This window comes from Chanos chanos, chromosome 6 (assembly GCF_902362185.1).
Source record: "Chanos chanos chromosome 6, fChaCha1.1, whole genome shotgun sequence".
Classification (NCBI taxonomy): Eukaryota; Metazoa; Chordata; class Actinopteri; order Gonorynchiformes; family Chanidae; genus Chanos; species Chanos chanos.
Genome location: NC_044500.1, coordinates 387,501 through 397,500, shown reverse-complemented (window position 1 = coordinate 397,500; position 10,000 = coordinate 387,501). Strand labels below are relative to the sequence as shown.

General features: G+C 47.6%; 1 protein-coding gene across 1 annotated transcript in view; it reads right to left on the bottom strand.

Annotated features, from left to right (window-relative positions):
- cwf19l2 (CWF19 like cell cycle control factor 2) overlaps nucleotides 1-10,000 on the bottom strand; it is a 51,027-nt gene that overhangs the window by 14,613 nt on the left and 26,414 nt on the right. The gene's annotated exons all lie outside the window — the stretch shown is intronic.

Here is a 10,000-nt window from a genome sequence, read left to right as displayed (position 1 = left end):
TCAACCTACAACTTTACCCCACACTCCACACACATCAACCTACAACTTTACCCCACACTCCACAGGCATCAACCTACAACTTTACCCCACACTCCACAGGCATCAACCTACAACTTTACCACACACACATCAACCTACAACTTTACCTCACACTCCACAGGCATCAACCTACAACTTTACCCCACACTCCACAGGCATCAACCGACAACTTTACCTCACACTCCACAGACATCAACCTACAACTTTACCCCACACTCCACAGGCATCAACCTACAACTTTACCTCACACTCCACACACATCAACCGACAACTTTACCCCACACTCCACAGGCATCAACCTACAACTTTACCCCACACTCCACAGGCATCAACCGACAACTTTACCCCACACTCCACAGGCATCAACCTACAACTTTACCCCACACTCCACAGGCATCAACCTACAACTTTACCCCACACTCCACAGGCATCAACCTACAACTTTACCACACACACATCAACCTACAACTTTACCTCACACTCCACAGGCATCAACCTACAACTTTACTTCACACTCCACAGGCATCAACCGACAACTTTACCCCACACTCCACAGGCATCAACCGACAACTTTACCCCACACTCCACAGGCATCAACCTACAACTTTACCCCACACTCCACAGGCATCAACCTACAACTTTACCACACACACATCAACCTACAACTTTACCTCACACTCCACAGGCATCAACCTACAACTTTACTTCACACTCCACAGGCATCAACCGACAACTTTACCCCACACTCCACAGGCATCAACCTACAACTTTACCTCACACTCCACACACATCAACCTACAACTTTACCCCACACTCCACAGGCATCAACCTACAACTTTACCTCACACTCCACACACATCAACCGACAACTTTACCCCACACTCCACAGGCATCAACCTACAACTTTACTTCACACTCCACAGGCATCAACCGACAACTTTACCCCACACTCCACAGGCATCAACCTACAACTTTACCTCACACTCCACACACATCAACCTACAACTTTACCCCACACTCCACAGGCATCAACCTACAACTTTACCACACACTCCACACACATCAACCGACAACTTTACCCCACACTCCACAGGCATCAACCTACAACTTTACCACACACACATCAACCTACAACTTTACCTCACACTCCACAGGCATCAACCTACAACTTTACCCCACACTCCACAGACATCAACCTACAACTTTACCTCACACTCCACAGACACCAACCTACAACTTTACCTCACACTCCACAGACACCAACCTACAACTTTACCTCACACTCCACAGGCATCAACCTACAACTTTACCCCACAATCCACAGACATCAACCTACAACTTTACCTCACACTCCACAGGCATCAACCTACAACTTTACCTCACACTCCACAGGCATCAACCTACAACTTTACCCCACACTCCACAGGCATCAACCGACAACTTTACCCCACACTCCACAGACATCAACCGACAACTTTACCCCACACTCCACAGGCATCAACCTACAACTTTACTCCACAGGCATCAACCTACAACTTTACCCCACACTCCACAGACACCAACCTACAACTTTACCACACACACATCAACCTACAACTTTACCTCACACTCCACAGACATCAACCTACAACTTTACCCCACACTCCACAGGCATCAACCTACAACTTTACCCCACACTCCACAGACATCAACCTACAACTTTACCCCACACTCCACAAGGAATCAACCTACAACTTTACCCCACACTCCACAGGCATCAACCTACAACTTTACCACACACACATCAACCTACAACTTTACCTCACACTCCACAGACACCAACCTACAACTTTACCTCACACTCCACAGACACCAACCTACAACTTTACCTCACACTCCACAGACATCAACCTACAATTTACCTCACACTCCACAGACACCAACCTACAACTTTACCTCACACTCCACAGACATCAACCTACAACTTTACCTCACACTCCACAGACACCAACCTACAACTTTACCCCACACTCCACAGGCATCAACCTACAACTTTACCCCACACTCCACAGACATCAACCGACAACTTTACCCCACACTCCACAGACATCAACCGACAACTTTACCCCACACTCCACAGGCATCAACCTACAACTTTACTCCACAGGCATCAACCTACAACTTTACCCCACACTCCACAGACATCAACCTACAACTTTACCTCACACTCCACAGGCATCAACCGACAACTTTACCCCACACTCCACAGACACCAACCTACAACTTTACCTCACACTCCACAGACACCAACCTACAACTTTACCTCACACTCCACAGGCATCAACCTACAACTTTACCCCACAATCCACAGACATCAACCTACAACTTTACCTCACACTCCACAGGCATCAACCTACAACTTTACCTCACACTCCACAGGCATCAACCTACAACTTTACCCCACACTCCACAGGCATCAACCGACAACTTTACCCCACACTCCACAGACATCAACCGACAACTTTACCCCACACTCCACAGGCATCAACCTACAACTTTACTCCACAGGCATCAACCTACAACTTTACCCCACACTCCACAGACACCAACCTACAACTTTACCACACACACATCAACCTACAACTTTACCTCACACTCCACAGACATCAACCTACAACTTTACCCCACACTCCACAGGCATCAACCTACAACTTTACCCCACACTCCACAGACATCAACCTACAACTTTACCCCACACTCCACAAGGAATCAACCTACAACTTTACCCCACACTCCACAGGCATCAACCTACAACTTTACCACACACACATCAACCTACAACTTTACCTCACACTCCACAGACACCAACCTACAACTTTACCTCACACTCCACAGACACCAACCTACAACTTTACCCCACACTCCACAGACATCAACCTACAACTTTACCCCACACTCCACAGACATCAACCTACAACTTTACCTCACACTCCACAGACACCAACCTACAACTTTACCTCACACTCCACAGACACCAACCTACAACTTTACCCCACACTCCACAGGCATCAACCTACAACTTTACCCCACACTCCACAGACATCAACCGACAACTTTACCCCACACTCCACAGACATCAACCGACAACTTTACCCCACACTCCACAGGCATCAACCTACAACTTTACTCCACAGGCATCAACCTACAACTTTACCCCACACTCCACAGACACCAACCTACAACTTTACCACACACACATCAACCTACAACTTTACCTCACACACATCAACCTACAACTTTACCTCACACTCCACAGACATCAACCTACAACTTTACCCCACACTCCACACACATCAACCTACAACTTTACCTCACACTCCACAGGCATCAACCTACAACTTTACCCCACACTCCACAGACATCAACCTACAACTTTACCCCACACTCCACAAGGAATCAACCTACAACTTTACCCCACACTCCACAGGCATCAACCTACAACTTTACCACACACACATCAACCTACAACTTTACCTCACACTCCACAGACATCAACCTACAACTTTACCCCACACTCCACAGGCATCAACCTACAACTTTACCACACACTCCACAGGCATCAACCTACAACTTTACCCCACAATCCACAGGCATCAACCGACAACTTTACCCCACACTCCACAGACATCAACCTACAACTTTACCCCACACTCCACAGGCATCAACCTACAACTTTACCACACACTCCACAGGCATCAACCTACAACTTTACCACACACACATCAACCTACAACTTTACCTCACACTCCACAGACATCAACCTACAACTTTACCCCACACTCCACAGGCATCAACCTACAACTTTACCACACACACATCAACCTACAACTTTACCTCACACTCCACAGACACCAACCTACAACTTTACCCCACACTCCACAGGCATCAACCTACAACTTTACCCCACACTCCACAGGCATCAACCTACAACTTTACCCCACACTCCACAGGCATCAACCTACAACTTTACCCCACACTCCACACACATCAACCTACAACTTTACCTCACACTCCACAGGCATCAACCGACAACTTTACCACACACACATCAACCTACAACTTTACCTCACACTCCACAGGCATCAACCTACAACTTTACCCCACACTCCACAGGCATCAACCTACAACTTTACCACACACACATCAACCTACAACTTTACCTCACACTCCACAGGCATCAACCTACAACTTTACCCCACACTCCACAGGCATCAACCTACAACTTTACCACACACACATCAACCTACAACTTTACCCCACACACATCAACCTACAACTTTACCCCACACTCCACAGACATCAACCTACAACTTTACCCCACACTCCACAGGCATCAACCTACAACTTTACCCCACACTCCACAGGCATCAACCTACAACTTTACTTCACACTCCACAGGCATCAACCTACAACTTTACCCCACACTCCACACACATCAACCTACAACTTTACCACACACACATCAACCTACAACTTTACCCCACACTCCACAGGCATCAACCTACAACTTTACCCCACACTCCACAGACATCAACCGACAACTTTACCACACACACATCAACCGACAACTTTACCCCACACTCCACAAGGAATCAACCTACAACTTTACCCCACACTCCACAGGCATCAACCGACAACTTTACCCCACACTCCACAGGCATCAACCGACAACTTTACCTCACACTCCACAGACATCAACCTACAACTTTACCACACACACATCAACCTACAACTTTACCACACACACATCAACCTACAACTTTACCCCACACTCCACAGGCATCAACCTACAACTTTACCACACACACATCAACCTACAACTTTACCCCACACTCCACAGGCATCAACCTACAACTTTACCCCACACTCCACAGACATCAACCTACAACTTTACCCCACAATCCACAGGCATCAACCGACAACTTTACCCCACACTCCACAGGCATCAACCTACAACTTTACCCCACACTCCACAGGCATCAACCGACAACTTTACCCCACACTCCACAAGGAATCAACCTACAACTTTACCTCACACTCCACAGACATCAACCTACAACTTTACCACACACACATCAACCTACAACTTTACCCCACACTCCACAGGCATCAACCTACAACTTTACCCCACACTCCACACACATCAACCTACAACTTTACCCCACACTCCACAGGCATCAACCGACAACTTTACCCCACAATCCACAGGCATCAACCTACAACTTTACCCCACACTCCACAAGGAATCAACCTACAACTTTACCCCACACTCCACAGACATCAACCTACAACTTTACCCCACACTCCACAGGCATCAACCTACAACTTTACCTCACACTCCACAGGCATCAACCTACAACTTTACCCCACAATCCACAGGCATCAACCGACAACTTTACCCCACACTCCACAAGCATCAACCTACAACTTTACCCCACACTCCACAAGGAATCAACCTACAACTTTACCACACACTCCACAGGCATCAACCTACAACTTTACCACACACACATCAACCTACAACTTTACCCCACACTCCACAGGCATCAACCGACAACTTTACCCCACACTCCACAGACATCAACCTACAACTTTACCCCACAATCCACAGGCATCAACCGACAACTTTACCCCACACTCCACAGGCATCAACCTACAACTTTACCACACACTCCACAGGCATCAACCGACAACTTTACCCCACACTCCACAGACACCAACCTACAACTTTACCCCACACTCCACAGACATCAACCTACAACTTTACCCCACACTCCACAGGCATCAACCGACAACTTTACCCCACACTCCACAGGCATCAACCGACAACTTTACCCCACACTCCACAGACATCAACCTACAACTTTACCCCACACTCCACAGGCATCAACCTACAACTTTACCCCACACTCCACAGGCATCAACCGACAACTTTACCTCACACTCCACAGGCATCAACCTACAACTTTACCCCACACTCCACAGGCATCAACCTACAACTTTACCCCACACTCCACAGGCATCAACCGACAACTTTACCCCACACTCCACAGGCATCAACCTACAACTTTACCCCACACTCCACAGGCATCAACCTACAACTTTACCTCACACTCCACAGACATCAACCTACAACTTTACCACACACACATCAACCTACAACTTTACCCCACACTCCACAGGCATCAACCTACAACTTTACCACACACTCCACAGGCATCAACCGACAACTTTACCCCACACTCCACAGGCATCAACCTACAACTTTACCACACACTCCACAGGCATCAACCGACAACTTTACCCCACACTCCACAGACACCAACCTACAACTTTACCCCACACTCCACAGACATCAACCTACAACTTTACCCCACACTCCACAGACATCAACCGACAACTTTACCCCACACTCCACAGGCATCAACCGACAACTTTACCACACACTCCACAGGCATCAACCTACAACTTTACCACACACTCCACAGGCATCAACCTACAACTTTACCCCACACTCCACAGGCATCAACCGACAACTTTACCCCACACTCCACAGACATCAACCTACAACTTTACCCCACAATCCACAGGCATCAACCGACAACTTTACCTCACACTCCACAGGCATCAACCGACAACTTTACCCCACACTCCACAGGCATCAACCTACAACTTTACCCCACACTCCACAGGCATCAACCTACAACTTTACCCCACACTCCACAAGGAATCAACCTACAACTTTACCCCACACTCCACAGGCATCAACCTACAACTTTACCCCACACTCCACAGACATCAACCTACAACTTTACCACACACACATCAACCTACAACTTTACCCCACACTCCACAGGCATCAACCTACAACTTTACCACACACTCCACAGGCATCAACCGACAACTTTACCCCACAATCCACAGACATCAACCTACAACTTTACCCCACACTCCACAAGGAATCAACCTACAACTTTACCCCACACTCCACAGACATCAACCGACAACTTTACCACACACACATCAACCTACAACTTTACCCCACACTCCACAGGCATCAACCGACAACTTTACCCCACACTCCACAAGACATCAACCTACAACTTTACCACACACTCCACAGGCATCAACCGACAACTTTACCCCACACTCCACAGGCATCAACCTACAACTTTACCACACACACATCAACCTACAACTTTACCCCACACTCCACAGGCATCAACCTACAACTTTACCCCACAATCCACAGGCATCAACCTACAACTTTACCCCACACTCCACAAGGAATCAACCTACAACTTTACCACACACTCCACAGGCATCAACCTACAACTTTACCACACACACATCAACCTACAACTTTACCCCACACACATCAACCTACAACTTTACCCCACACTCCACAGGCATCAACCTACAACTTTACCACACACACATCAACCTACAACTTTACCCCACACACATCAACCTACGACTTTACCCCACACTCCACAGACATCAACCTACAACTTTACCCCACACTCCACAGGCATCAACCTACAACTTTACCCCACAATCCACAGGCATCAACCGACAACTTTACCCCACACACATCAACCGACAACTTTACCCCACACTCCACAGGCATCAACCTACAACTTTACCACACACACATCAACCTACAACTTTACCCCACACACATCAACCTACAACTTTACCCCACACTCCACAGGCATCAACCTACAACTTTACCACACACACATCAACCTACAACTTTACCCCACACACATCAACCTACAACTTTACCCCACACTCCACAGACATCAACCTACAACTTTACCCCACACTCCACAGGCATCAACCTACAACTTTACCTCACACTCCACAGACATCAACCGACAACTTTACCCCACACTCCACAGGCATCAACCTACAACTTTACCTCACACTCCACACACATCAACCTACAACTTCACCCCACACTCCACAGGCATCAACCGACAACTTTACCACACACACATCAACCTACAACTTTACCCCACACTCCACAGGCATCAACCGACAACTTTACCCCACACTCCACAGACATCAACCTACAACTTTACCCCACACTCCACAGGCATGAACCTACAACTTTACCCCACACTCCACAGGCATCATAGCCTGCACCTTAGATCAAAAGGTGCAGGCTATTTGTTGGTACCTCGAGTTATGATGGCTACAGCAGGGGGCAGAGCCTTCTCTTACAGAGCCCCACAGTTATGGAATAGCCTCCCAATTAATGTTCGAGACTCAGACACAGTCTCTATGTTTAAGTCAAGGCTGAAAACTTATCTGTTTAGCCAAGCCTTTTGCTAATAGCTCTTTACTAGGCAAAGGAGCAGATCTGGAGGGTTCTCGGGCATAGATTGTTTGGTGAACTGGGATGTTTGGATGCTGTCGCCCCCCCACTTTAACATGTTCACTCAGGTTTGTTGACTGTGGAGTGGGTGGCGCCTTGTGTCCCAGAGTGCCATCATGTCCATATTACCTTCTAGCTCTCCCTTTTAGCTATGCTGTACTAGTTAGTCTTGCTGGAGTCCCTGCCTGCACTCGGCACACGATGTATATTTACCTCAACCATTATGTGGAAATGAACATCTAACAATGTCCCTCTCTCTCTCTCTCTCTCTCTCTCTCTCTCTCTCTCTCTCTCTCTCTCTCTCTCTGTCGAGCCACACATGCTACTCCTGAGACACCAGTGATCCTGACTCCTCCCGCCCTGTGGACTGATCCATCCTGGTGTCATCATCTTCCATCCCCCATCAGCCTCCTGTCTACATCACCATCCCCTTTGTTCATGCCCCAATTTATTTTCAGCTGTAACTGCCCACGTGGTCGGCACCTATTGCACACCTGTCTGACCAAGGAGGGGTCTCCTCTCTCTGTGGTCCTCCTCAAGATTTCTCCCATTTTCCCATTTCCCTCTTGGGTTTTTGGGGAGTTTTTTCTTGCCCGCCATGAGGATTAAGTCAGGGGGTGCCGTCATATTTTGATTTGACTGTTGTGGCCTGTAAAGCCCCTTGAGACTGTAAACAGTGATATTGGGCTCTAAATAAACTTGAACTTGAACTTGAACTTCATCAACCGACAACTTTACCCCACACTCCACAGGCATCAACCTACAACTTTACCTCACACTCCACAGGCATCAGCCTCTGCTTCTACAGCTACACACTGAAAGGTGTGTGTGTGAGAGACAGAGATACACACTGAAAGGTGTGTGTGTGTGTGAGAGACAGAGATACACACTGAAAGGTGTGTGTGCAAGAGACAGAGATACACATTGAGAGGTGTGTGTGTGAGAGACAGAGATACACACTGAAAGGTGTGTGTGTGAGAGACAGAGATACACACTGAAAGGTGTGTGTGTGAGAGACAGAGATACACACTGAAAGGTGTGTGTGTGAGAGACAGAGATACACACTGAAAGGTGTGTGTGTGAGAGACAGAGAGATACACTGAAAGGTGTGTGTGTGAGAGACAGAGAGATACACTGAAAGGTGTGTGTGTGTGAGAGACAGAGCTACACACGGAAAGGTGTGTGTGTGAGAGACAGAGATACACACTGAAAGGTGTGTGTGTGAGAGACAGAGAGACACACTGAAAGGTGTGTGTGTGAGAGACAGAGATACACACTGAAAGGTGTGTGTGTGTGTGAGAGACAGAGATACACACTGAAAGGTGTGTGTGCAAGAGACAGAGATACACATTGAGAGGTGTGTGTGTGAGAGACAGAGATACACACTGAAAGGTGTGTGTGTGAGAGACAGAGATACACACTGAAAGGTGTGTGTGTGAGAGACAGAGATACACACTGAAAGGTGTGTGTGTGAGAGACAGAGAGATACACTGAAAGGTGTGTGTGTGAGAGACAGAGAGATACACTGAAAGGTGTGTG